Source organism: Grus americana, chromosome 5 (genome assembly GCF_028858705.1).
Source record: "Grus americana isolate bGruAme1 chromosome 5, bGruAme1.mat, whole genome shotgun sequence".
Lineage (NCBI taxonomy): Eukaryota > Metazoa > Chordata > Aves > Gruiformes > Gruidae > Grus > Grus americana.
The window spans coordinates 20,189,703-20,217,053 of record NC_072856.1 but is presented as its reverse complement, the minus strand read 5'-3'; the positions used below and the strand labels follow the sequence as shown (position 1 = coordinate 20,217,053).

Genomic DNA, 27,351 nt, shown 5'->3' with positions numbered 1-27,351 from the left:
TTCCAGGTGAAGGGCCTGAGAAAGAACCTGTTCCCCTTGGGAAGGGGCCTTCTTGTCACCAAGGAGTGGGGCAAAGCAGGGCAATGGGCTGTGCAGGCTGAGGTAGGAACTGGCCCCAAAAGCGCGCTGTGCCTGGGCACGAAGCCCCTGCTGTTCTCTGGGGTGTGATGCTTTCTGTTTTGTAGCTCAGTTGCTCTTAAAGCCTTGTGGGACTAAGTAGGCTTTTTTTATAATGCCCTGTTCCTTTTCTTCTTTGAGTCTGTTTCTGTATGTGATGCTGACATTTTAGGTGCAAGATGTGATACTGCAGCTGTGAAGCAGTCCCCCCAGCCTTGCAGCATAGGGAAGGCCTATATTTACCCACTGTCTTTCCTCTCTTGGGATAAGGTGATTACTCTGAATGTCTGTTTAATTGCACAAATTTCTCTGGAAATATCCCATGCAGGAAGAGTGCTCTGAGTCACCTACAGCCCATCAGTGTTACGAAGAATTTCCACAGTTCCTCCCAGTGCCCTTTATTCTTGATAGGAAAGAAGAAGATTTTCTCTGGAAGAGCAGGATTCCTGTCTAAAAGGAATAGCTAAAAGTGGCAAGCTCCTGCTCAGTCCTTACTGCTGACTGACTGTGATTCACGCTGTGTTTAACTGCAGTAATGCCTTCCAGAGACTGGGAATCAGAAAGTTAGAAGAGGTCCTGAAAGAACCAGGGCGGCTGGTGCGGAATGTAGAGTAACACCAGCAGCGTTGCCAGCAAAACTGCTTGTGCTAGCAAGAAATTATGTTTGGGGAGGGAAATCCTCTCTGTTTTCAGAAAGCACCTGTATTCTGAACACAGATGTGGTTTTCTAGCCAATGTGGCTGCGAAGGAGCACAGACATCATCACCTGTTGAATAGGTCAAACCCACTACCTGAGCTGCGGGAGCTGCTGTCAATGATTCCTCTGCATCATGCTCCAGCTGCAGGTTAATAAGGAGTGGCACTGACTAAGAACCAGCATCTTTGGTCAGGGCAGATCAGTAATGCTAACATTTACTTACCTGCAGCAGCAGGATTTGGAAAGTTGCTGCAGAAGGAAGAGAGAGCAGTGTTCAATCTGCTATTGTGATCTGAAAGCGCACCTCCAACACTCTGTACAGAGCACATGAATGACAGGTGTGAAACACAGCTGACACACCAGTACAGGCCAGCCTATGTATTACCTTCATCAGTGCTGTCATATTGCAATGGCAAGAACTACCATGTGTTTTTTTAATGCACAACCTTAAGCATGTTTTCTCAGTGTACAAGCAGAGTACAGGCAATAAAGAAATGCTGTCTTACAAACAGCTGTGTTGAGAGGTGTTTTTTCAGGCACCACAGGAGATTCAACCTCCCTTGTTCAGCCTCTGATTGTAGTATGACCTCCCTTTCTCACTGCTCAGAAGTGCTGAGACACCTGTCCCTCATGGTGGTACAAGTGGGAGGTTTATAAGTAGAGAGCAAGTTGATCAGGAACCCATGTTTTGAGGGCAGCACAAGAGCAATTAATGTCCAGTCTTCCGTTTTTTACCTTTAAAGCAGCCAGTATGGCTGATCAGGGAAGGCAGAGCAGGGAGGGGAAAAAAAGGGGAGGTGCTTCCCCAATGTTGGGGGGCAGCATAGTGCTTTCAGAGAGGGAATGTTGTCACCTTGTACCTATATTTATAGAACTAAATATTTATTTTAATAGTGTCTCAATTCACCAGAGTTAGGAATTCAGTTGTTTTTAATCCTTATGCCCTGGCATGGCTCCAACCAGTATGTTTGTGCATTACAGAACTAATCTCTCTGCAGCTTTGATCAAAGAAATTATTACTCATTTCCCCTGCTATAAATTGATAGCACAGGAAGTAGTTCACTGTAACGTCTATTTTTTAGCAGGAACAGGGTGGACTTTTGTTTCAACTGTGACAAAATGGCACAGAGTTTGAGCAGGTTGTGCTTGGACAACAGTAAGCACCAGGGTGGGTTTTATTACTGGATGATCTTTTGTTGTTGCTTTGAATGATATTGAAATGTCCTGTTGGAAGACCTAGATGCTTACAGTCTAGAGGGGCATGTCCTTAAACCTTTCTGATACCAGACTCAAACTAGACCAGACTGTCCACAAAATTCCCAATTTTACTACACCACCTCTGTTTTTGTCAGAATCTCTCCTGCCTCTACATGGGAGCCCTGGGAGCAGCCACCCTTTGCAAGCAACTGCTAGAAACTGCAGCATAAATCAAATAATGGGGTGGCACAAGATGAGGGTGGATGCAAAATAGACTCTGCCTGGGGGCTTATTCCTGTGCTACACTGGCTGCAGTCTCTTAGTGGACAGGTGACTTTTTGCACATAATATGTAATTCCAAATATGGAATTGTATCACAAGAAAGTACTTTTCTTCATAGAAACATAGCATAGTTTGGGTTGGAAGGGACCTTAAAGATCATCTAGTTCCAACCCTCCTGCCATGGGCAGGGACACTTTCCACTAGACCAGGTTGCTCAAAGCCCCATCCAACCTGGCCTTGAACATTTCCAGGGAGGGGGCATCCACAACTTCTCTGGGAAACCTGTTCCAGTGCCTCACCACCCTCACAGTAAAGATTTTTCTTCCTTACATCTAATTTAAATCTACCCTCTTTTACTTTCAAGCCATTACCCCTTGTCCTATCACTACCTACCCTTGTAAACAGTCCCTCTCCTGCTTTCTTGTAGGCCCCCTTGAGGTACTTGGAAGGCTGCAATAAGATCTTCCCAGAGCCTTCTCTTCTCCAGGCTGAACAACCACAACTCTCTCAGCCTGTCTTCATAGGAGAGGTGTTCCAACCCTCTGATCATCTTTGTGGCCCTCCTCTGGACTCGCTCCAACAGGTCCATGTCTTTCTTATGCTGGGGCGGTCCAGAGCTGGATGCAGTACTCCAGGTGGGGTCTCACCCGAGTGGAGTAGAGGGGCAGAATCACCTCCCTCAACCTGCTGGGTCACGCTTTTTTTGACACAGCCCAGGATACGGTTGGCTTTCTGGGCTGCAAGTGTGCATTGCCGGCTGATGTTGAGCTGCTTACAGCATAGGAAGCCTATCCTGGTGTATGCAACAGTGCAGCTGTGTATACAATCAGATCTAGTGGCAAAGGCAAAAAATCAGCTGCTGTAATGAGCAGCCACAGTCCCACAAAGCTCTGCACGTAGGCAAAGGGACCCCACTCTGCCTTGCGTTTCACTTGTCTCTTTCATGTTAATATGCTAAGGATAAGCGTAACAGGATTAGCCTGACAGCATCTCTTTGAAAAGCCAGAGGGCTGAAGAGAGAGCATGAAGCCACAATGTTAAGCGTAAAGGTTTCCCACAGGCCAAATGCAGGAATTGCAAAGATTTGTGATGTTGGTTTTCTTCTACCTTCCTTATTCCAGCAGCGTGAACTCCAAGGGCCAGTTTCCATTTGCACACGTTTTTTAATCAGTTCCTGCTACAGGGATCATGCAGTCTCTCACACATTACTTTCTGTCCTGTTACCTTCTTCTTCATGCTCATTTTAATTGTTAATTACTTAGTCCGTATATATATTGACCAAGTACTTAAGCTCCAAGTATAAACATATCTCATAGCTCATGCTATACACCTTTAAATGCTCTATTTGGAAATCTCCTGCTCAGCACCAATAGATCCACAGTTCTGCAGTTCAGAGCTTCGTTAGCTCTTTGAGCCACTGTCAGTCTGCTCATTACTTACCTGGCTGTTTGAGTCACACTGAAGTTTTGGTTGGCACACCTACAATAATCCATCTCCCAGACTCTTCGGGCCTGCAAGGCACGCTTTAGACACATATCAAGCCAAGCAGTTTAATAAGGCCCTGATCCTGCAAACACAAGTGTGGCTGTGCACTTCTGAAATGATGAGTCCACAGGAGACCTGACCAAGTAAAATTATTTTTTTCAAGGTAAGCACTTATCTCCAAGAAATATATATTACTCCAGTAATAAGCCAAGGATTGGGGTGCAGGAGGTCCTGTGGTATATCTCACCTTTACCTGCAGGCTGTCCCAAGCACGTGCCTGCCGCACAGGCAGCAGTTGTGCCTAATCATGCCTGTTTGCTGACCCAAATCTGCCAGGGTGGGAGGTTACACTCTTTCCTGTTTGTACATGAAATCCATGGACACGGCAAGAAGGTAGTGGGCCCAGCACAGCTACCCAGGACTCGGCCAGGGAAGGCTGGGGCCTGGGGTAAGGACCTGCATCTCTTTTGTTGCCTTCTGGCTCTGCCACACGCCCCCTGCAAGAAACTCATCAATGTGTGTGAGCTGGTCCCCTAAGGCTCTATTTAGTCACCTGGCTCTCCAGAGGCTCTAAGCTAAAGCTGAGGTGGGATCTCCATGGGATGAGGAGAGAGGAGTTGGTTTACTCATTGGGAAGGATGATGTGATTTTTGAGTTAGGCACACGGGCAGGAGATGTTAAGTGTCACAGTTGAGGCAAACACCCAGGAAGTCCTAAACTGGCCCTTTCCCTCCCTGCTCAGATCTCCTCTCTTCCCACTCACCCCTAAAAACCCGTGCAAGGCCACTCAGCTGCTGAGGGAGTGGGCCACAGTCCTTCTGCTGAGACCAGCCTTGGTGCGGGGCTGTTGCTTAGCACAGAAGTATTTGGGCTGAAGTTGAAATGAGGTAATGGAAGGATGAGGCAATGTGCCAGTCAGGGCTTGATCTTGATTTACAGGATGGTTCATGGGAAACTATTTAACAAGCAGGTCTGACGCTTTAAAAACAACAAAAAAAAGAGAGAAAGAAGCCCCAGCTCGAGTTTGCTGTAATGCATTGCCTGCGGCAATGGAAATGCCAGCGTGAGGCCCAGGTGGTGAGAGCCAGGGGTCACTGCTGCCAGAGGCACGGTTTGGTGGCTTGCACAGCACCAGCGAGGCCGAGCGCTCCGCGGCCGCGCCGCTGGCACCGCCGAGCCCGCAGATCTCGCAAACCGCCGGATTTCGGGACGTTTTGTTTGGCAGGAAACGAAAAACAACGCAACAAGCGACGCCAGCCCAGGCCATGCCGGCCCCTCGGCCGGCCTGTGTGTGAGGACGCGGACACCGGAGGGAGGCGCCCCCACGACGAGGCACCGCCCGCGGGGTCGGGGCGGTGGCGCCTGCTGGGCGTCCCAGGCCGGGCTGGGCGGGCCGCGCCGCCCTCCCGCCCCCCCTGCCTCGGTACCTTCCCTCCCTCACAGCGCGGCAGGTCGGGGCGTGAGGGGGAGCGGAGCTCTCCGGTTCGGCGAGACTCGCAGCGGAGGGGTGAGGCGGGGCGCCCCCGGAATGGCGGCCGCCCGGGGAGGGAGGGCGCGGAGCGCGAGTGGCCGTTGGCGGGGTACGCGGGTCCCCCCCGGCCGTGGGGAAGCGGGGCGGGAGAAGGGGCTGGGGGCGGCGAGGGGAGCCGAGACGGCGGCGGGTGCTGCGTGCGGCGACCCCTGACAGCCCGGCCTGGGAGAGGGGAGGCCAGGCGCTGCGGCTGGGGCTGGCGCTTTCCTTACCCGCCGCTCCCTCCCGAGCAGCACGCCGTGCCGTCAGGCGGCACGTCTGTACTTGGCCGCGGTGGCCGAAGGCCAGCTCAGTTGCAACGCTGCTTGGCTTCCCCGTCAGCGCCCACTGGCATTGTGCGACTTCACTACGGCTCGGCTTTTGCAGGTTTTTTTAAAAAGTATTTTAACCTGTTGCAGGGGCAGGTGTCAGAAGCTTTGCATAGTCTGTGCATTAGGAAAGGTATTCTGAATGCTGCCATAATCTTGTGAAACGATATTTATCTCCCCCTGCTTTTTGTTCAATTAAGGCTCCCTGTTTTACAAGTAAAGCTTGGCCTTTATGTTGGGCCCTCCTTTGGAGGGGGAGAGCGAGCACTTGTTTACCACAAAATCCAGACGATGTTCCGTTTCTTTGATTTTGTGGAAGCTGAATCAGATGGGAAGAGGATGGTGATGGGTTATTGTTACCTCGTGGCATTGCTTGCCATGAGGAATCTTTCCCAGTAGACTTTGCTCTGTCATCTCATGAAGAACATGAACTGCTGTAAATAAAAAAAAAAATAAATCCTGACTCTTCCTGAGGGCTTTTGTAATCAATCTGCTGCGGTATCCTGCTGAATTTTAGCAATGATGTATGTTTATTTCAGGCTGCTGTACAGCATCCCTTAAATTATGCTGCTTCACTTCCTTCATACCCTTGAAGCACTTCCTGGCTTGCTCTGAGAGTTTATGTGGTGTCTGCTAGAACAAGGATTAACTAAAATGGCATCACCCATCAGAGGTAATGCCAGGTGGTGGCCATTTTGTTGAAACAGTTTTGAAACAAGTCCCTTTTGCCAAAATGCTTTTCCTTTGCCACCTGTGAGACTATTGCGTAGGTTCTTAGGGGATATCTGCTGCCTGGCTGTTGAAGCTGAAGAGTCTCTTAGCGTGTCATCAAAGGTCCATCCCAGTCCTCCTGGGTCACTCTCGCTGCTACCAAAGATGACTGCCTGTGATGCAGAGAGCAGAGCATCTGTCTCTTCTGAGCTGTGGCTGAGCTCAATGGAAACTAGAAAAGTCGATGCAAAAGTTTCAGTGTACTTAGATTCTCTGCAGGAGTTTATGTGCTTGGGACAGGCAGTCCCTGACCTGCACACTGTTGGAAGCTGGGCAGTGTTTGGGGCAGCATCACTTACGCTTTCCCTGAGGTATCTGGTGATGTCTCCCTGTCAAAGGCATAACGCTGGCTTGCATATGTGGGTCTTGGCTCTGGTTTGCTTCAGCTGCTCTTAGGTGCCAGTATTTTTGAGTCAGATGTCCTTGCTGAAAGCTTGGGTTGTGAGTTGGAGGAGTTGGCAGCTTTTGAGCTCCTCCATGTAACTATCCTGAGATCACATCCTTGCTCTGTAGTTTCCTGATGATGTCTTTGGGTTCCTGACCTGGATGTCTTTCTGTCCATATGCTGTATTTCTGCAAAAAGTATGTTTTATTCCCAACGGCCACATATATTGATTGGGCTGTGGCTTTTTTAAAATAATGGCTTATCTTCTTGGGGAGTCCTTCTGTGATGGAGGAGAATGACTTCCCCAGTTGCCTGGCAAAACTCATGGCAGTCCCTGCTATGTGTTGACTGCAGTAAACAGTATGAACATGCCTTTTCTATGTGCTTGAGATCATGTCCCATGCATGACTTCTCATTTTACTCTGGAATCTGAGGTGGTTAGTCTATCTTGCGGTATGTATGGTGGGAGCTTAACAGTCAAGTTTTCTTTTTCCTGTCTCAAGGCAGGTGTGCTAAAGGAGAGTTTTTTCTTAGTGCAGAGAGTAGAACACTGATGAAGAGGAACTTCGTCAACCCAGTTGTGGCTGTGGCTCTCCTTTTGGATCTAATTCAAAACCATCTTCTGAGTTAGCAGGGAATACCAACCCAAGAAGATTCTTCTGTGATGCTTGAGTTTCCCAGCCCTGTTGTGCAGAAGGGAAGTCATACGCCAGTTTGGAAGTGGGCAGGACTCTGAGGCTTCTCTTTAAGTGCAGTAAAGCACGCACAGCCAAAACCTTGGCTCTGCGAAGGGTGTTTTCAGTGTAGCCTCCAAAATTTTGTGTCAGTGGGTGTGAGAAATTCTTCAGCGAGGGGGTAGAAGAAAGCTGCTTGTATTCCCTTGACAAGCAAAAATGCTAGGCGGGAGTGGCCAATGGAGTGCTATCTATCCCCTTTAGGAAGTTTCCAGCAGGCACATTATATTATTCCCAGCTAATAAAAGTTGTAGCACAACTCTTGCTGTTCCCATTGTACATACACAGACCAGGCAACAACTGCCTTGCTCTTGAGACAGCCTCGAAGGGGTTGACTGGTGAGCTGTGTCTCCTCTAGTTGGGTCATCCCACAGGTAAATTCACTTGCTTCTACAAAGTTTGGCTTCTGTTCTAAGGACTGTGTTGGGCTAGTTGTTATGCATAGAAGGAAAATAGGTTTTTACATGTATTTGTACAAGTAACATCTCTATCACCATGTGTACCTGTATGTGGCAAACAATCCTGTCTGATGCTTCCAGGTGATTTGGTCACTTATAAAGCAATCATGCTGTCCCTCTGTTTTTCTTGTGCCTTCTGTTTAAGAAGATTAGAAAGATAAAAGGTGGAGGGACTGATTCTGAAAAACAAAAAGGGGGAGCTTTGCTTTTTCATGTCCTGGTCTACTACTGCTATTCCCAGTGGCCTCATCAGTCTTGCTCTTGAAACCTCCTGAGAAGGTGCTCTCCTACTCCCCACCTCTACTCTCTACTCCTGGGCTCAACACTGGGTTATCTCCAGCTCTCCCTGAGCATGTGCACCGACAGCTGAGGTCATGGAAAGCCTGAGGGAGGGTGTCTCCTGGAAATTACAGTTCATCTCAGCTTCCCTGGCTGTGAGGAGCAGAAACCTTAGTCTCTCTGGTTGTTTAAAAACCTTCAAGATCCTGGAGTTGAAGACCATGTCTCCTTCTATCTCACTTGCTCATCCTTCCTTTCAGACCCCGAACCTGATTTTCCTTTTGCCACAGCAAAGCCAAATTGAAATGAGCAGTGTCGCTGTTCATAAAATCTCATCCTTTTTGCATTCTCTTTTGCACATGCACTTTGGCAGAGCTTTCCCCCAGGATGGTGACCATCTTCCCAATCTGTGAGAAATGTGCTTTTCCCTGCCCCCCATGCCTGAAGCCAGGGTGTGGAGGGAGGAATGAGGAATGGCAGGGCTGCAGGATGGAGATGAGGTGTTTTGTCAGTTCTGCGGAGAGCACCTCATACCATCCCTCCCCATGGCACAAAAGCAGTTTGCTGCCAGGCTTTCTTGGCAAGGATCAGCACTGTAATAGCAGCACTGCTGATTGGCATCTCTGCTCCGTCCCGCCTGCCAGACTCCTCTGCTTGTGATCTCAACAGCCTGACATCCCAGGGAATGAATTCAATCAGTCCTATTAGTCCTGCGTCCTCGCTGCTGCACAGTAATAAAACTCGGCAGTGTGAGCAGGAGGATAATTACTATTTTGCACTCCTGGTATTGCGTGGCAGAATAAGAGGTGTGTTTTGGGGTCTGGGCCGCATTCTGGTATGGTCGTCTGAGTCCATGTTTCTAACCTTAGTTCTTGTTGCTGGTCAGGTGCTTACAGCTCTCCAGTCTGAGCTGGAAAAGTGCTGTACAGCTCGGTAGGTGCATTTCAGGCAGCAGTGAAATAAGTTTGACGTGAGACTGAAAGCATAGCTGGGTCCTTAGAAGGATGTAAGCATAAGTAGCTGCCATGACCCATGCCAGCTGTGTCTTCAGGAAGTTATTGATATATCACTATATATATTTGTGTGTATTTCATGCATAGTTTTGATGCCGGTAGAGCTGGACACTAGTGGCAGGCGGGATACTGGTTTAGTGTGATAAGGAAGGACGTCAGGAATTACATTCTGTGGAGGTTAACAGAGGAGCCCTTGACAGCTACTTAAATTAATTTGGTTGTTGACTCACAGCAGCTGTCTGCAAGGTACAGCCAACCGAATGCAGTTTTAATTGTGCAGTGGGTTGCACAGTGTGTATCGCCTGCATCCATGTACGCTGCCGTGGAGTCGCTTTTTCTACCTGCTGAGCATGTGTGTAAGAGGTGAGCACCTCTGAGTGAGGGAGCACGGCATGGCCTCCGAAGAGAGGTGGAAATGAGATGTGCGGGAGGTGTGAGAGATGTTGTTCCTGGCAGCGGTAGTGAGGCTTTGTAAGGAAAAACCGAGCCAGAAATAGGTGACATAAAATGTTTGGCATTCACCATTGTTTCTTATCTATTGCTGATACCAGATCTGAATGCAAAAGGAGCAAAGTTCACTTTTCCGATCCAGGTTCTCTTTCCTTTTATAGGAAAGAAAACAGAGCAGTGGGGATTTGGGACAGTGGAAAGAGTTGTGAGGCTCTATCTAAGTGCCCATGCTTTGGTGGAGTTTGTCCCTGTAGCTGTAAAGTGGAAGGTGCATGCTCCTAAAAAACGGTGGAGTTGGGCTGAAATCTGCAGTGTGTTTCCCAGATGTCTTTGTCACCGTAGGAGAGGGACAGGTTGAGAGGAACAAACACCACCTGGAGATGCTGTGGGAGAAAGATCTGGCTGTGTTGTACAAATGGGTAAGGTGAAAGTATGTCTGATACCTTGCCCTGGAATATGTCTGCCTCTATGAGGGAGAAGTAGACAGGAGAAAGACCAAGCAGATAATTACTGTTTCGCACTCCTGACGTTGCACGGCAGAGTAAGAGGTGCGTTTTGGGGTCTGGGCCACATTTGGGTATGACCAGCTTGGTCCATGTTTCTCACCTAAGTTTCTCTTGCTGGTTGGGTGCTTATGGCTCTCCAGTCTGAGCTGGAAGAGTGCTGTACAGCTTGGTAGATGCATTTCAGGCAGTAGTGAAAAAAGCTTGACACAGGACTGAAAGCGTAGCCAGCTCCTATAGAAGGATGTAAGCATGATTAGCTGCTAGTGGGGGCAGGATACTGGTCTAGTGGGAGAAGGAGGGGCAGCCAGGAATTACACTTTGGAGGTTAACGGAGGGGTCCTTGGCAGCTCTTTCAATACAAGTATATGACTTACCAGCATAGCTGGAGTACAAACAACGGATTTTTTAGCTCCTTCACTGATGAAATCCAGTTAAAATTGGGACCAAGAGTGGTTTGAGGTCGGAATTTCTGGGGGAGAAGTTTCTGCTTTATGTGAAGTGGATTATGTTTTGAGCCTTAGCGACCTGCTATCTGCCAGAGCAACAGCCACGATGCCTGCATGGTTGTGTTTTCAGGGTGTGCTCTGATCCTCAGTGACCACCACACTGCAACAATAAAGAAAATAAGGGGGAAGGATCGTTTGCTCAAACTTATATGCTAACAGAGCCAGCTGGCAGATGCCAGCCATACTGGCATTTCTGGCATGCCAGCCAGTGAGCGGGACTTCTGGAGTGCTGGAGGAGGCAGGCGTGAGTCATGGCTTGTGAATGTCAGTATTTCTGCCTAGCTTTGGTGGAATCCAGAAGGGAGGAATTCATGTCCCATATCTCCCCACCCACATTGCCCTGGAAACAGAGGTGATTTGTTATTTTTCTCCATGGTCACTGTGAGCTGCATGCAGAGCTCCCAGGGAGGTTGTGGGGAGCTCTGTGTGCAGTCATGGCCATGTACGGCGAGTGTAGAAGCCAGGCACATGGACACGTGCGTGGCAGACGCTGCCTCAGAGCAGCCAGCTCTGGAGCAAGAAGGGGTCTCAGGTGTGTGTGTCGAGTGCTGTACGCAAGGAACGTGCATATAGGAAGGTGTTGGGCTTCGTGCTTGTGGGTTCAGCTGTTGCAGCATAGAAGGGAAGAGTCCCGTCCTCTGTGGAAGTACAACTTGCTGAGGAGTTAAGCTGCCAGCAAGCTGGAAGCTATGGTTAGTTGCAGATCCCCTCTTGCTATACAGAGTACCCCTCTTCCGTCTTTGTGGGAGACGGCTTAGGTGAGAGGTCTGCCAGGGGTGAGATGAGAGATTTGATGTTGTCTCCAATTTACCGTGTCCACTTGAGGGATTTTGGTAGGATAAATTTGCTGTTATCGGGAGGACCTCTTTCTGTATTTGGGGAGGAGGAACTGTCAGGCTGGTTTCTGTGCCTTTGAGTTCCAGTTTGCTGGTTTTTTTTCTCCTCCTGATCAGGGAAAGAGAACAGACGTCCTGCAGAGCTCCAGTGCTGTGTCAGCCTTGGAGATGGGCTCTGGAGAGCATAACAAAAGCCTGCTCTGTCCATTGTGCGCTCCCCAGGGCTTACCTCGTGTGTGCAATGTGTCCCAAGACAGGAAAAAAAGAGAATTTAAACCACTGTGCTTACACTAGGAAAAAATCCTGGTTGCTGACTTGCCTGGGCCATTTGCCCTCAGAGTTGGTCAGACACTGGGGAAGTGTGGATCCTGACTCACAGTTGTCTTGTAAAGAAGCCTGGAGGGAGGGAAGAGCAGCAGATAGTTGCAGAGGAAAAACTCTGCTTTCACTGGTGTCATGAGCTTTACTTTTCTGCATCCATCTGCATGTGGAAGAAAACTACTCTAATAAAAAGGGCGTTTATTGTTTGCTACTTCATCAGGAATTTTAACAAGTTTTTAGAGAAAAAAGAAGGGAGAGGGAAGCCAACTTAAATGAGAGCAGTGAGATTATCCAAATTGAATTACAGCTATAATTACAATAATTTTTATCAACAGTATATTTACAGGTGTGTAAGTGGGAAGCTGGCTTCCCTGTGTACAAAGGGCATGACTGTTGCAGATGGGCAATATCCTCCCAATTTTTGACATTGATAGCCATGTCTGGCCAGCCCAGGACCACTCTCCCTGCAACACCCTGACCAAATAGTGTCTTTTCCTGTTTCTTTTCTTTTTTTTTCCCCTGTGTCTGTGCACACAGTGGTTATCAAGTCAGATGCTGCTGCTGTATGCGCATATATCACTGCAGTGAGGGTCTTCGGAGTGGCACGAAGGTGGCCCTGATGCCAGAGCGGTCAGTGCTAGAACACCCTTTCATCTGTGGTCAGTAATAGGAGGATTATTTAATGTCCGAGAATTGCCCTGGTTATTTCCAGCGTGAATTTGAGAGTTCTATCTAAATTCTTCAAAAGCAAGAAGTGACATTTGTTTTCTGGGTTCTTCTATCTCTTGATATTCTAGAGGAACCTCATTCTCATAGTGGGCATTTAGTACTGACCGAAACTCAGATCAAAGTGAAGGTACTCAGTTTCTTCAGAAACTTTTGACTGTGTTGTTCCTGGATTTTCTCTGGGTATTTTTTGCTTTAAATGTTTAAGGACTTAATGAGCATCTTAACCTACCAGTGAACCATGCTGTGGGCTGCTTTTCCCCTCCTGCTCACTAATGGTGTGGGGTGCATTGACAGACTGGTAATGTCTGCCTAATGCCGGATGTTTGCCATGTTCCTGTCTCTTACACACAGTGGAAAATGCTCTGCTGCTTTCTGCTGTGCTCAAAGTAGTAGTTTGAACTGTGAGTATGTGCCAGTAACATTTGGAGAGGCTCCCAAGGGAGCAATGCATGTGGTTTCTCCCACCTCCTGAAGCCTTCTTGAGTCTTCCTGGTATTTGAGGGTTAATCCAGGGTGTCCCAGAACTGTAGAATAGACTACTTTTAGCCTTTACAATTTTAACCTTTAAAATAGCAAGAGATCAGATGAGATGTTATGGTCCCTCTTGACTTGAAAATCAACCTCCAAGTTGGGGAGGAGGATTAAGTTTCAAACTCCTTTTAGGCTTTCCTTTAATGAAGCTTGTTCATATAGTGCCATGGTAACCTGAGGGTGGACTGGTGGAGAAATCCCCTGCAGGATTTCTCGGCTTCATTTGAAGTCCAGCGGGTTTGTGCTGGCATCTTTTAGAGGAACACTTTTCCAGTTACTGATTCCTGCCAGCTCTAAATAAAGTATGCTGAGACAGACTTGCCAAAGTTTCTGTACTGATTATAGCCCTGTACCCTTAATGGAGACCTGCCCTTGCCTGTGCATTTATTTGAAGCAGCGGAGAGGGCTTGAGCAAGCCCAGTGCCTCTGCGGGCAGGTCTGTATGCAGACCGGTGGAGCGAGGTGTTTTAGGGCCGTGGTTGATGGTTTGGGGCTGGGGGATTTCTTTAGAGCTTGTTGGCATGTGCTTTGGGGTCAGGGACTTGTTTTTCTCTTTCCCCTGCCTCCAGCTTTGGCAAAGGGCCAGCAAGTAATTGCCTGGAGGACAGCCCTTGCCTCCCAGTTATTTATTCACATGCTAGTGCCTCCCCATCAAGTTTGCAGGCTGGTCTAAAAACAGCTGCATAAATGGTTTTGGTGGAGTCATTAAAACCCACTACATAAGAGCCAGGCGGAAGGGGGAGGAATGTTTTATTTTTGTCAGGGGGTGGTTTAATTTCCCTGGAAGAATGGTCCTTTTCAAGGAAGCCTCAAGCAGTGTGGATTGAGCATTGTTTCCAGCATTGCTCCTATAGCAACAGGAGACAGCTCCTGTGGACTGGACTTACAGCTTCGGGAAATTAAATGTCATTTCATTTGCCCTTGACTGTGCTTGATATTTGATCTGACTCTAGTAAAAGTGTTTTTAGCTCTGGAGAGGAATATAACTCCTCAAAGCGTTTAATGATCACTCCAGAACACCCCTGGAGACGTGGATGTCGGAGATATATCAGGACTGATGGTCAGAAGAGACTTCCTGGCACTGCTGGTAGTGAAGTGGCTAATTCCAGGTGCGAGTGTTCCTGCATGAATTGGCTGTCCAAGGGAGGCTGCAGAAGATGCCACTGGTATCTCTTTAGCTGCCGTGCTGAGGTGAGAGCTGCTGTCACCCTGTTCGGTGGTTGCATGATGTTCTTTTTTTCTATCGGTGTGCTGGGATGCTGCAGAGTGCGTTGCCGCACAGATAGGGCAGCTCAGGACCGCAGATAACAGCTCAGTCACTGACACACTCAGAGGTTCTCTCTGGCATGGCTGGCACCAGTCCCGAGCTAATCAGCAGCATGACTGAAGTGATAAGTCTGTTAACCTCAGTTTCCACTGTCAAATCCCTTCTCGGCTGCTTTTAAAATATAATCTTTGTGGAGTTGAAACTGAGGCAGGCTGCCAGGGAGAGATCTGCGGGCTGACTCCAGAGACTTTTGCTTTTCTTGTTTACACCACAGAAAGGGTGAACAGGAACAGCCTACTCAAAGTGAAGCAAGTTTTGTACAAAAGCTAAAGCTGGTGCTAGCTTTTTGTGCACTTATTACTTTGTGCTGTCTGCAGTGAGGTATCTTGGGTGCAGGCAGGGCAGTGCCAGCAAGTAGCTTGAAAACTTTGCCTTTTACAGCTTTGTGTTCTGCAATGGTCTTCCAGAGGACAGAATGGTTCAGCAGATGTAGGATGGATGTTGAGAGGAGAGCAAATCCACTCCTTCTCTCTACTGGGAGAATCACTTGATTTCTCTGTGCTCCTATTATATCATTATACATTTTTTTCTTTGTTGGATTGCTTTGAGGAGTCAGAAGGTCTTTCAGGCAGTGAGATTATAGAACATTGTGTCACTGAGAGGCTAGAAATGCATCCCATGGTGACACACCAGCTGCCTGTCCTCTCTTTTAAAAACTGCTGCACATATTTTTGACAGTGGGATTTGAAGTCCCACAATTCGTTTGTGAGCTCGGTGAAGATGATCATCAGCCATGGGATATGCACCTGATTCTGTGGATAGGTTGAAAATCTGCTGGCTTTTAGCTAGTCACCTTTTCACTGCAGAGATTTGTAGGGAATTATACTGAAAGTATCTCTGCAATGTGACTGCAAGCCAGATTTTGAATGACTGCGCGCTAGCTACAACACAGCATGTGCTCTTAGCCTTGAGCTGAAACCACAATAGCTGAAGCCAGCTATTTGTAGACAGTGAACAAATGGTTATCATCACTGCATTATTTGCAGGTAGCTTTGAATTCATGAACAGAATTACCTGAATATGCTTTGTAGGGGCTGGGAGGATTTTTATCCTCCCTGGATTTTTAGCGCTTGTTGGCTTGGTCGTAGTACTGGTATGGCTACAGGGCAGGGAGGTTTTGTGAGCACTCCCTGAAAACACTGAGAACCCAGTGGCTGCGCTTCTGAGGGCTGAGCTGGAAATGAATGTAATGAATAGGAAGGGATCAGGCAGAAAGCTGATGCTGCACAAACCGTTTTGTTTAGAAATGTGGTTTAATGCTACTGGTAAGTTCTCCAGTGCAGACAAAGCCCTCCTTTAAAAAAACAGCTACCCCACCCCCCGAAAAAAAAACCAAAACAAACCCACAAACCCCACATTGCCCATGAACAGAGTTGGGAAAACAGAATTTAAAACACCAATAGCAGGCTGCAGTGAAGAGCTTGTCTTGTCTGTTGGCTAACCCTGACCTATCTGAACTATTGTTCCTCATCATGGCAAACCCTCATTGCTATGAGCTCTCTGGAAACACACGCCAGGCACTGATTTTTGTCGCTTCAAGTGAGAGAAAAGAGACGATTATTGTTCCTCTCCTCAGTTCAATGACTAGTGAAGTGGTTCCTGTGTATAAATAGCATAAAGTGCTTTGGGATCCTTCAGGATAAAGGAGGCCTTATGAGATACAAGAGGATGTTGTTTGAGGCAGGAGTTCCCGTTGGTCGCGCAGTGTGTGCCGTTCTCTGGCGTGCCTTCCAGCTCCCAATGGGGACTGGGTGCTTGGAGGGGCTGTTTGCTTCCTGGGTTATCCACTCCTGGAGCAGCGGACAGGGTCTTTCTGTTCTCAGGATGTGGCTGGCTGCATATGTTTTGTTAGGACCAGAAAGCCCTATGAAGGGTTTTTTGTTTGCTTTGTAGTTGAACAGTGCAAGAGCACAGACACACACAGTCCTGGGCATGCTTAATCACTCTTTCTTTCTCTCTCACGTTTTCTTTCTCTTAATGGTTGTGAAATTGGTTTTATGCTACGGTGCCTTTTATCCTCAAGGATCCCGAAGCTAGCCATCACCTCGTCCAGGTTTGACTAACCCCCTCATAAAACACTTAATTTGCAGGTGTGTGTGTGGTGCTGAACATGTAAATCCTTGCTGAGTTTGAAATTTATGCTCGTTGTTATTTATGCTTCAGTAAGTCCCTCCCCTGGGGAGTAAATGGTCTTGAAAAAATGAGCACAGGGACGAAGCGCTCCTCTCCTGAGAGACAGCTCTTGTCTTGAAGAACAGGCGGTTCCTTGGGTGTATTAGGCACACAGTTCCTCACTGGATACCTGACTGTCATCAAAATTAGCAGGAGTTAAGGGTCTACATCTCTCTTGAGGGTTCTATTCAAAATGCAGCAACTAGAACCAGGGTAGGAGAAAGGAGGGATTTGGCAAGCGTCCTGAGGGGTGACAGCAGGAGCCTGATGGAGGTGACGCCTAGACTCAGAGGGTGTTGGTGAGATCCTCCCAAACTCCCAGATGGGATCTCGCTTATCCTCTCTTAAGTTCTTCAGAAAGGGGCTTTCCTAGTCAAGAGGTAGGGCCAAGTAGGGTCTGCTGAAGATGGCCAAGAGATCTTACTTCTTGCTGAATGTAGGTGGCTTTCTAAGTTGTCTCCACATCTTCCAGAACCACTGTGCGCATTCCTGGTAGGAGCAGGTGGTGTGGCTGGAAAACATTGCTTTGTATTCTTCACTTCTCAGCAGCTCCTAAAAGGCCGGGGGTAAGACCCTTTTGCGCTAGGTACTGTACAGTCACGGAAGATGACTCCATGCCCTCAGGAGCATATAATCAGGTTAGACAACAGGCAGAGGGATGTAAAGGTAGTTTCCAAGCGGTGGTCTGGGGAATCTCATTCAGCAGTGCCAAATGAGTTCAGCTTCCATGTGAAGGGTCAGGGAGGAGGGTTTCGGAACAAAATCTATTCCGTCTGCCTGCCCCACGCACAAATATAGATGACAATTCCTGAGAAGGAGCTTTGTCTCATTGGGTGTCTGGCTCGTGTTTTGCCTTCTTGTGCCTCTAGGGCTGGGGAGTACTTTGACTTTCCAGCATGTTCCAACGTGCTGAGATGGAAAGCAAAATGTTCAGCTTTGCATCCTGGGTTGGCTTTCTCTTCTGAAAGGGCAGGAGTGTGGGAGCAGCATGAAGCAGATGGATATATGGTGGGGTGCAAGGGCTGCTGGATGAAAGCTTGGGCCCAGCCTTGGGACTGAGGATGCTTCAGAGCTATTGCTGGCTTTGTAGGTGACCACGCTGCCTGTGCCTTCGCTCCTCTCCCCGGTTCCTCAGAAAGATCCCTTGTCTGATCTTTAATTAATGATTCCAGGACTTTGTTTGGCCTGCTTCCCAATGGCTCAAGTGCTGGGATTTCCACCGTTTTTCTCAGGAGATGTTTTTGTGGTCTGGAGGCTACATAGTTATGTGAATCAACAAGTTTCTAATTCCTACCAGAGCATTCCCTTTTTATAGGGAATGGAAGCAGAGGTAATCCAAGCTGATTGTAAATGAAGGTCTGTTGCCTGTACTATGCTAGGTAAAGGACTGCAGGAACCTCCCCTTGAAGATAATAGGAAGTTAAAATGGTTATGAATTGTGTTAAATTTGATTCACTAATAAAAAGTAACTTTTTTCTCTTCCTGGGTGGTTTGCAAACACCCTGTTATCCCACCCAGGCAAGTCAGGAAGTATTACTGCTTCCGTATCCTGGTACAGACAATAGATAAGAGTTTAAGCCTTAGGCTGTGAGGTAAGTTAGTGTCAGGGTGTAGATCAAAGGATCATTGATTCAGTATCCAAACAGGTTAGGGAGGAAGAATTGCTGCCTGCAATGCCAATGGAAACAGATCGCAGGGAGAATTGAACCTGCCTGCTGTGGGATGAGGGTCAGATGGTTGAGGATGTAGCAGTACAAACAGTTGGAAAAAGTCTGGGACCCTCCATCTTAGAAAAGCAGAGGATAGAGGGGATGCTAGAGGCCATTTTCCAGTACAGCAGCCTTACGCAGCCTAGCTGCCTCCACAGAAATGACAAGCTGTGGGACAGCACACCAAGGTTAGAGGGATGGCGTGCTAGTGAGGGCCCTCAGCCTGTTGCTCTGGGACCTGCTGGGTACACTGGACCACACTTGAAGTCTTACAGAGAGGAGCCAGAGGCTCCTGAGGTAATAGGAGCCAAGAGGGAAATACCAGTGAAATACCTCAAAGGAATTAAGGTGTGTTCCACTGAAAAGGTGACACAGCCAACAGCTGAGCTGAAGTGCCTTGCACCAACGCATGCAGCATGGGCCGCAAACAGGAGGAGTTGGAAGCTATTGTGCTGGTAGAAAGCTGCAACCTAGTTGCCATTACTGAAACTTGGTGGGACAAAACCTGTGACTGGAGCGTGGCTATCAATGGCTGCAAGCTGTTCAGAAGGAACCAGGTGAGGAAGGAGGGGTGGAGGGGTTGCCCTCTACATCAAGAAATGGATAGATTGTGAAAAGCTGTTCTGAAGAATAGCCATGAGATGGCTGAAAGCTTATGGGTAAGAATTAGAGACCAAGGCAACAAAGGGAACCTTGTGGTTGGTGTTTACTACAGGCCACCTGATCAAAAGGACCCTATCTATGAGGCCTTCTTACTCCAGCTACAGGAGGCATCGTACTCACAGGCTCTCATCCTGCTGGGGGACTTCAACCACCCCAGCATCTGCTGGAAAAGTAGCATGGTGAGCTGTAGGCAATCCAGAAGACTCCTGGAGTGCATTGAGGTTAACTTCTTAAGCCAGGTAATAGACAGCCCTACCAGAGGGGATGCATTACTGGACCTGATGTTCACCAATGCAAGTGAGCTAATTGGTGATGTCAAGATTGGAGGCAGCTTGGGCTGCAGTGGCCATGCACTGGTGGAGTTGGCAGTCCTGAGGGATATGGGTCAGGCAAAGAGTAAAGCCAGGACCCTGAATTTTAGGAAAGCAAAACTCCAGCTGTTCAAGGAGTTAGTCAATAGGTCCCCCTGGGAAGCCACCCTCAGGAACAAGGGAGCAGAACAGAGCTGGCAGATCTTTAAGGACACTTTCAAAAAGCAAAAGAGCTCTCGATCCCCACGTGTAAGAAATCAGGAAAGGACGGCAAGAGACCAACATGGATGAGTCAAGATCTGCTGGTCAAAGTAAAGGGCAAGAAGGAAATGCACAGGCAGTGGAAGCAGGGACAGGTATCCTGGGAAGAGTATAGGGATGCTGCCCGGTTGCGTAGGGATGGGGTCAGGAAGGCCAAGGCGCAACTGGACCTGAATTTGGCAAGGAATGCAAGGAGTGGGAGGAACACCTTCTATAGGTATGCCAGCGGGAAAAGGAAGGTCAAAGAAAGTGTACACACACACACACACACCCCCCCCCCCCCCCCAATGAACACAACTGGCAAACTGGTAACAACAGACGAGAAGAAGGCTGAGGTACTCAACAACTTTTTTGCTTCAGTCTTCACTGGCAACCTCTCTTCCCACACCTCTTGAGTGGATGGACGTCAAGGCAGGGACTGGGGGAGCAAAGTCCCTCCCACTGTAAGAGAAGATCAGGTTTGTGACCACCTGAGAAACCTGAACATACATAAGTCTATGGGACTCAGTGAGATGCATCCCAGAGTCCTGAGGGAATTGGCTGATGTAGTTGCCAAGCCACTCTCCATGATATTCTAAAAGTCATGGCAGTCTGGTGAAGTCCCCAGTGACTGGAAAAAGGGAAACATTGCACACATTTTTAAAAAGGGTAGAAAGGAGGACCCTGGGAACTACTGACCTGTCAGCCTTACCTCTGTGCCTGGGAAGATCATGGAACAGATCCTCCTAGAAGCTGTGTTAAGGCACATGGAGGACAGGGAGGTGAATTGAGACCGCCAGCATGTCTTCATCAAGGACAAGTCTTGCCTAACCAATCTAGCAGCCTTTCTGTGATGGAGTGACTACATCAGTGGACAAGGGAAGAGCTACAGCTGTCATCTGTCTGAACTTCTGTAAGGCCTTTGACACAGTCCCCCACAACATCCTTCTCTCTGAATTGGAGAGAGATGGATTTGATGGGCAGACTATTTGGTGGATAAGGAATTGGCTGGGTGGTTGCATCCAGAGAGTAGTGGTCAACAGCCTAATGTCTGTATGGAGATCAGTGACAAGTGGTGTCCCTCAGGGGTCCTTATTGGGACCATTACTGTTTAATATCTTCATCAATGACACAGACAGTGGTATCAAGTGCACTTTCAGCAAGTTTGCAGATGACACCAAGCTGAGTGGTGTGTTAGACACACATGAGGGATGGGATGCCATTCAGAGGGACCTGGACAAGCTCAAGAAGTGAGCCCATGTGAACCTCATGAGGTTCAACAAGGGCAAGTGCAAGGTCCTGCACATGGGTCGGGGCAACCCCCGATATGGATATAGGCTGGGGGATGAAGGGATTGAGAGCACCCCTGTGGAGAAGGACTTGGGGGTACTGGTGGATGAAAAGCTGGACATGATCTGGCAATGTGCACTTGCAGTCCAGAAAGCCAACTGTATCCTGGGCTGCATCAAAAGAGGTGTGACCAGCAGGTCGAGGGAGGTGATTCTCCCCCTCTACTCCACTCTTGTGAGACCCCACCTGGAGTACTGCGTCCAGCTCTTGAGCCCTCAGCACAGGAAAGACGTGGATCTGTTGGAGCAAGTCCAGAGGAGGGCCACAAAGGTGATCAGAGGGCTGGAGCACCTCTCCTATGAGGACAGGCTGAGAGAGTTGGGGTTGTTCAGCTTGGAGAAAAGAAGGCTCCAGGGAGATCGTATTGCAGCCTTTCAATACTTAAAGGGGCCTTATAAGAGAGACAGGGACAGGCTTTTTAGTAGGGCCCGTAGCGATAGGACAAGGGATAATGGTTTTAAACTAAAAGAAGTTAGATTCAGACTAGATATAAGGAAGACCTTTTTTATGGTGAGGGTGGTGAAACACTGGCACAGGTTGCCCAGAGAGGTGGTAGATGCCCCATCCCTGGAAGCACTCAAGGTCAGGTTGAATGGGGCTCTGAGCAGCCTGATCTATTTGGAGATGTCCCTGCTGATTGCAGAGAGGTTGCAGTAGGTGACCTTTAAAGGTCCCTTCCAACCCAAACCATTCTATGATAAATGTAGTAAGGTTGTAGAGAAATAACTCCTTTTAAGTTTGAAAGCACATTCCTGTGACCTCTTGCTTATCTGAGGGAGGTACTGTGCATTTACACTGGGAGGTTGAAGCCTTGCTATAGGGGGGCTGGCAGCAGCCTCAGAGTTCAGGGGAGCTGTTTTCCAGCAGAGCCTGCCATGGTACTTAGGACCTGTGTCTTGATCATGCTTCACTAGGGATAGAGGCTGAAGAAAACTGTGGCTTCCTAGCATGCTTTTTCTCTGCAGGGGCCCTGCTGTGGTTCGTGCTCTGTATCCTGGGGCATGTAAGCCCTGGGAGCAGAGGATGGATGTACGTGATGAGTCCTGGTACTGTCTGCCCACCTCTTTCCTCTTCCCAGGTAGTTCCCATGGGAGTGCCAGGAGCAATGATTACTTCAAGGCACTAACACCAGCTAGGGCTTCACACTGCACAAAGGGTCTTCTTCCTGAGCTTTCTCATGGAGTTATTTTCGGGCCTTTTGCACCAGAATGAGTTGTCATTGTGGTTTGTACACTGCCTTGACAGAAAGGATGGCAGCATTTACAGGATGCAGCAGTGAATATAAATGTTCTGACAGCTTCGTACCATCAGAAGATCTTCACGCTGCATTTTGGCTCTCCCCCATTATGCACAATTTCCAGTTTAATCAAAAGCATTCATAAGGTGTATTCGGAAATCATGCACTCTCTATTAAAAGGAGGACTTGATGGTGAAGCATATTATCAAATATTGATTCCCAGAACAATCTTTGACATAGTTGATGATTCTCTGCATCTCTCTTCTTTTCTTCCTGCTTTCCTGAATCCAGCAGAGGACCAGAGCCAGCAAGAAGAGAGAGTGTGGAAGAAAGCACTTGAAGAGGACTGAACATTTGCACTGGTGCTGTGAGCTGTTTTGGTGGTGAAAGGTCGGTGTCAAGACTGTTGACCCACATTGGCTGTCAGTTTGGGGTGGATAATGGCACTCGGTAGTTGCGTAAATTGGAGCTCTTCACCTGCAAGCTTTAGAGTTCCTCTCCTGGGAAGGTTTTAATTAACGAGTTCTGGCTGCTTTCTGGGCTGTGTGAGATGTGCTGGCAAGCAGCTGGAGGCCTTTTCTGAGGATGTTCAGTGGGGTAAAGCGACAGTGGTATTATTTTTATCTGACAGGGAACTTAGAGAGGTTGTGCTTTCAAAGGTTGGAGTTTAGTGTTGCTGGAGAATGAGGTCTTCAGTCAGTTTGAAGGTTATTGGCCCACACCTGCATTGCACATACCAAGGGGAGGACATCTGCTTTGTTTGCTAAGAGCTGCCTCAAGGGCCAGGGTTATCTGGCTCAGATAGGCTCCAGGGTAGCCGAACCTTGCCCTCCATGCCAGCAGCATGCCTGCTGGGTGCATGAGGTGGCTGTATTGGTAGGGGGCTGACAATGTTGGACTTAGCGGCCCTTTGGGAGCTCCACTTTCATAGCAGCATAGGCACAGCAGGATTTCCTGTAGCGAGTCTTTCTTGTGTGTTGGCAAAGATGTTGGGAGTTATCTAACTTCTGGCATACAAGTTATCTATGAAATAAATGTCACTGATGCGTTGGATACCAATTTTTTTGCTATCATTAAAAAATCAGTACTTAAAAATAATGATGCTTTTAATGGTCTGGGAGCTATTTCATTTGATTTGGCATTGTTTCTTCCCCACCCTTCAGATGCTGCTTTAGGGCAGGCTGTGCAGAAAAAGCCTGCAAGCCTGGCTTTCTTTGCTGTTTAATTAAGTACTGTTACTGTGCAAGTTGAGGCAAATGTACCAAGCAATGTCTGTGATGACTAAATGAATGTCTAGCCAGCAGGAGTGTGTGTGTGTGCATGCCACGTGTTTTTCTGAGCTGAGATGTGGGTGTGTGCCTGTATGTGCCTTTGGGCCTGCAAATAAAAATACAGTGGTCTGATGTGGGGTACCAGAGCAAGTCCTACCATTGAGATTTTAGGTGGCTCAGCACAACAAAACAACTGTTCATGCAGTGCTTGTCTTCCCAGGTGTTCAGCACCAAAACTGGAGCCAAACTGCTCAACTTCTGGTGCGTTCCCGTTGTCCAGTTTGTCCTAAGGGTTCAGTATAAGTAAGATACAGAGTGCCCAAGAAAATCAGGCCATGGAATGCTGTCACTTTTGAAGTGACCCCTGCCTTGCCTGGCAGTCGCACACTGTGTGTTCTTATCCAGCTGGAAGGTTGCGGCTTGCAGTCAGACGGGGCAGGATGAGCTTGCTCTCTTTTTTTTTTTTTTTTTTTCTTTGCGGTGTTTGTATAGGTGGGTCATCCTTTCTTTCTTGCTTACTGTTACTCCATTCTCTCATACTTCATTACTAGCATCTCGCTATCTTTGATATATTTCAGCCAGCATGCCTTTTAAATGGTTGCCAAAATCGCTTTATCAGATAGTCCTCTCATCAAAAGTATGGATTTTACAAATCTCAAAAGAGATTGGTCCAATTCACTGGCCAAAGTAGCCTATACCGGCAAAAACACTTCTGAGGCAGTGAAATTGTGTTGCTGTATGGCTTTTGCCAACACGCTAGTGACCTGGAGCCTGTCATGCCTTGCAGCTGGCATTCCTCTGTCAGCAGGGGTTCTCGGGGCAGACCCTTACAACATCACAGGGTTTAGAGAAAGATGAGGGTCCTGTGCTAGGGAGGAAGAGCAGTGGCAAGGAACAGACTAAAGGACTTGCCCAAGGCCATGCAGAAAGTCTGTGTCAGAGTGGAGAACTGGATTCAGGCTGTTCATCTCCCAGTTTCTTGAATTAATCTTCAAACTATTACCCCTCCCTTTCATGTGCAGGTTGTGCCGTACTGAGTTTGTCCTTGTTTTTTCCTCTGATCTTTGTGTATTTTGTTTTAGAGCATTATTTCTCCTTGTTGTTTACATTGCAGTGTGTGTAGGCACAGTAGGAACCTGTTGTTAATTTCCGGTGAATTACATAAAACTACATCCCTTCTATTGTATGACTGAACTTCACAGCCTGTATCCCATGATTGCTTGCTTAAATTTAACTTGCTGATGAAGCTACTGTCTATTGGACTGGACCAAGTGAACTTCATTATGGAAGTGCTTTTGGTCTTCTAGCCAGTTTTTCAGTTAGCAAAGCGCTTCCCATTATGAAGCTCATGTCTAATTAATATGTTTTTATGCATTTGTAAATAAACCCCTGTGGCATAGTTTGCCATGTTCTGTTTGCTGGAGACCTTGGTCATAATTATTGATGTGATTCAGAATAGACCTTTGCCTTAGTGTTTTAAAATAGAATATAACCATGTGTGTTAATTAACGTTGCTTGTTCTCGTCTGGTTTCAAGAGTGATTCGTGACACTTCTGACTGTCTGTTATAGTTGACTGAAGTCAAGAGACCCTGGTCACATCAGGGCATTCAGGATGAGGTCCCCCATGTTCATCCCAGATCAACACCTATCTGCTTTTTTGGGACCACGAGGCTCAGAGCTCAAAGTCACCCCTAGCCTGGGAGGCAGACTCTGGCTCCCCTCTCCGCTGCCTGGGCTCTTTGGGAAAGGCATTTCACCGGCCTCTCCTGCCCTCACTGGACCAGCATGGCTCCCTAAAGCCTGACCCAGTCTTTGCAGGTGATGGGAGGTGGCAGGCCACCCTGTGTGAGACAAGGAGCACAAACACATGACTTCCAAAAAGAGGGTCTAGAGAGAGCCTTTCCCTCAACAGCTTGCTGGGCGAGTCATTAAGCATGCGAAGGCAGCCAGTGCCATCAGCTCTGCTCCTGGCTGGGAAGGATAGATCAAGCAGGAGACAGCCCTGATTGCTTTCTGATTCATGGCCTGCCATCTCTGCATGAATCACTGTGCTTTATAAACCTGCAGCTGTTCCCTGCCAGCTTTCTGGAAACAGACAGATCCTCTCCTCCCAGCGGCAAAGCTAGGCTGCCTGAAAGGTCTGTACGCGGCGCTCTGTGGAACAGGACCTGCAGTCTTGAGGGGAATTTCAGGCTGACTGTCATCTGAGTGCAAGTACGGTCTCAGCTGTGTGTCTGCCCAGTCCTCACCCAGAACAAGATGCAGCTTGGTCTGGGATTCATGAGGTCTCAGATCAGGAGGAGGGACAAGTTAGCATCGCTTGCTAGGGCCCAGTACCTGCTGTATGGTGATACGTGGAAATACCTGTAGCAGCATATTTTCGGTGGGGGACATACTTTGAGGGGAAGGGTGAAAGGTTCCTGAAATCCTCTGGAGCAAGAGGGGAACAGGGCCAAAGAACCAGCCCAAGGACCGGCTTGTTATTGTCCCTTGGCTATCAGTGATATGAACCAGGGTCAGTCTCAGCAAACCTGCGGTGCGTTTTCCTGTACATATGGCCCTGACATTAGCAGGGGTGGGCAAAAAGCCAAGCACAGCCCTTAAAGTATGTTACTGGAGGGCATCTCTCGGGTCTGGGCTGAGGTACCTGTTTTGGGTTGCGCAGGCGTGTGTGGCTGTGGGAGCCTGCCTCACTGCTGCCGTTCCTGTTCTGTGGCTAAACGAAGCCTCTGGGAGCCGTAAATCTGTCACCTTCCATGAACGTTGCATTCACAGGGCGTCTTCTCATTGCGAATTTACAAGTCTGTTCAGCACATACGGTGCCACCAGCATCCATTCCTCCTCACAGCCCTGGGCCATTTTGTGCTGCAACATGGTAATTAATCTGAGCATTGCTGGAGGTTCTGATCTCTTCTGAAGATAACTCTTCAGAGTTATTCTCCTTGATATATGTCACCATCTCGGAGCTGCTCCCTTTGCCAGTGAAACAGCTTTCTGCTGCCAACTGTTGTGGCCAGATGTTATTCTAGAGAAAAATGTTTTCTTGTGAAACGATGATGGTGGACAAGCATGGGTGGGACTGCTGGCACGTTCTCACCTTTGCCTTCCCTGTTAGCTTAATTTATTAGTTTCTAAAGCACCAGGCCTGGCTGAGGTTTTTGAGTGGGCTAGTGCGAAGCAAAAGGAAATAGTTCCCTGCAAATAAAATGCAGTTATGCTGCAGAATAGGCAGCTGCTGTTCCCAGCCTTGGTTCATCTGGCTCTAAAGCCGGATGTTAGCAATGTAGCAGCAAAGATAATACTGACTGATTGACCCAACCTGATAGCCGCTTGATGTTCAGCCTGGCTGTGTGTACCCCTTGCTTGCTTTCTTTACTGTCAGGTGTTTTGCAGCGGGTTTGCCAAGGTAGATGAGTGTCTGTACTGCATGGCTGGGTTGTGGCTCCGGTGGGTCCCCAGAGGAAGCTCACATCACTTGTGGGAAGAATTTTTGTAATTTAAGCAAGCATGAACTCTGTGCCCCTGGAAAAAGGGAAAGGCTGTTTGCCTGCCTGCTTTCAGGGAAATGGCTGCTTTAGGAAAGCATTTTGCTCTGATACGAGTACAAGATGTTCGCATCATTCCCTGCTGGCTGGTAGGGGAGGAAAGGGGATTATTTTTTAATTGAATGCAGGAGAGGTGGCGTGAATTTGGTTGCAAACTGCCTCATACAGATGACGCTGGCAGTGATGCTCTGGGTGGTGCCTTTCTCCTGTCTACCTGGTCAGGGAGTGGTGAGAATATTTTTTTTGAGAGGTTCAGACATTCTGGCATTGACAGGAGGCAGTGAAGTGACATGGAGCTGCACTTGCTGCAGACCTGCTTCTGAGGAACCTGCTCAAGAGTGTAGCAGATCTGTTACAGTGCACTGGGGCTGACCTACAATGAACTCTCA

At 48.2% G+C, this 27,351-nt stretch overlaps 2 protein-coding genes across 11 annotated transcripts in view; both read left to right on the top strand.

Moving 5' to 3' along the window:
• Positions 1 to 1,323, top strand: part of CRACR2B (calcium release activated channel regulator 2B) — a 51,832-nt gene extending 50,509 nt beyond the window's left edge. For both annotated transcript variants that reach the window (XR_008577189.1, XM_054825863.1), the window contains one exon: positions 7 to 1,323. The gene's annotated coding sequence lies outside the window, so the exon portion shown is untranslated. The remainder of the gene's footprint in view (positions 1 to 6) is intronic.
• A 3,562-nt stretch (positions 1,324 to 4,885) lies between these two features.
• The window catches only part of CD151 (CD151 molecule (Raph blood group)), a 38,478-nt gene continuing 16,012 nt past the window's right edge, over positions 4,886 to 27,351 (top strand). The window contains exons 1-2 of one of the 9 annotated variants that reach the window (XM_054827180.1): positions 4,886 to 5,285; positions 22,437 to 22,535. The gene's annotated coding sequence lies outside the window, so the exon portion shown is untranslated. Of the gene's footprint in view, positions 5,286 to 5,490; positions 5,676 to 13,834; positions 14,328 to 22,436; positions 22,536 to 27,351 lie in introns of those variants that run through there. The other 8 variants (XM_054827177.1, XM_054827175.1, XM_054827181.1 and 5 more) reach the window with 8 other exon arrangements.